Source organism: Microtus oregoni, unplaced genomic scaffold (assembly GCF_018167655.1).
Source record: "Microtus oregoni isolate MIOR12 unplaced genomic scaffold, Mior012 000004F_ref0000308, whole genome shotgun sequence".
NCBI lineage: Eukaryota > Metazoa > Chordata > Mammalia > Rodentia > Cricetidae > Microtus > Microtus oregoni.
The window spans coordinates 42,642,784-42,644,655 of record NW_024543063.1 but is presented as its reverse complement, the minus strand read 5'-3'; positions in this window follow the sequence as shown (position 1 = coordinate 42,644,655).

The window sequence follows — 1,872 nt, the reverse complement described above, 5'->3', positions numbered from 1 at the left end:
TACAAACATCTTCCTTCAAAATTAAACACAGGACAGTGTGCGACTCACCAAAACCTGAGCCCAGGGAGGAAGTCAGGTCACACTGGCCCACGGGGGCTTGGTATTTTTTTGTTTTGTTTTGTTTTGTTTTAAAAAGGGCAGCCTGGCCCTACACTAAGCAATTGATCCCCCTGGCTTAACTTTTAAATTAAGACCATTGTAAATTTGGGAACTCGAGAAGACACAGAGAGGACACCCATAATTCTTTGCAAATGTCAAGTGCCTCTCGAGGTTGGTTACTTTTCAAAGGTAGCTAGGTTACAATGTACCCTGGTAATGAAAAAACCCGTCAGGCCCACTCCACGGGTTTCAGTCAATATACATAATATTATTGGGCTTTGCAAGGATTAAAGGTTGTTTCTCTCACAGCTTCACAAAGCCCCCTCCCCCCCCATCCCACCCTCACAGAAGGCAAAAAGAAGCCTTCTTGATAACACAGGAATCCAGAACATTTTGGGCCCCAAATCTCATCCTGGTGGCTTTGTCACTAATGCAAACTTATAGTTGGGACTTAAGAAAGCCCCTTAATGACTCTTATCGTCCACACATCATTTCTAGGAGACAAAAGTGATGGCCACCTCCGTTGTGAGATGAGGATGAAAGCCGTGACCACCACCCCATCCCTTATCTGGCGTCGTGTAGGCTCTGTGCATCCTGAAGACCCAGGTCCCCAGGACGCCGCATACGACACAGCAAGGTGTTGGTCTTCTAAGAGACAACACGGCATGTTGCTGCAGCCTGTCCCAGCCATGTCTAAACAGGACGGTGACTTCTGGCAAACTTCAGCTTGGGGGCTCCACCTTGGATCTCCCTGTAGAGATGTGAGGGGCTCATTGATGCACTGGAGATTCGGAGATGAGGAACAGAAGGACATAAAGAGTAATATTGGGCTGACTGTGGTGATAAACCAACTCTTTTTTTTTAAAAAAAATTTAGATAAATCTTACACGTAATTATGTGCTTATTTTTATGTGAGTGTACTTGCCATGACTTGCATAAGAAGGTCAGAGGACAACTTGTGGGAGTTGATTGTCTGTTTTGACTTTGTGGGTCCCAGGAATCGAGCTCAGGTATTCAGGCTTGCAGGCAAGTGCCTATATCTGTGGAGCCATCTCACTACCCCTACTTACTAACTCTTTTAAGCATCTCTGTGATTTCCAGAGCTGTCATTTATTACCTATTTACTGCTTTACAGTGGCAATGAGTACATTTAAAATACCGCACCACCTTTGCCGTCTAACTCCAGAGTTCCTCATCCCCCCCAAAAGGAAGATCCACTCTGTGAGGAGACACCTCTCCATCCCTCCTCCCCACACTCCTGCCCTGCATCCTGTACCCACAATTCTGTTCTCTGCACCTATGGGTGTGTTCATCTCCTCTATATTTCCCATAAACAAAAGCACACAATATTGTCTTCAAGATTCCTTCATAGTGTAGCATGTTCCAGATCCTTGTTTCTTTTTATGGTTGAATAATACTCTTTTTTATATGGATATACCAGAACTTGTTCATGTATTATCTGTTGATAGGTATTTACATCCACACATAGGGCTTCTATGTCCCTTCATGGTAACCAGCGATCATAGAAACAGCATAAGGTCTGGTGTTGTGAGCTCTTTTGACAAGGGTCTGCTTGATCTGTGTGGTTTGATCTTTTCACAGCTCAGCCTCTATGGGCTTCTGTTGGACAGAGCAGAAGCAAAGACCAGCACCGATGATGAGAGAGTGGAGCACCTGGCACAGGGACGAGTCTGTGCTGTGCAGACTGAGGGAGGCAAGCCCTGGTGTGCGGTCCGCCGAGCTGGCAGGGCAGCACTGAGGAGCACCCAGAGC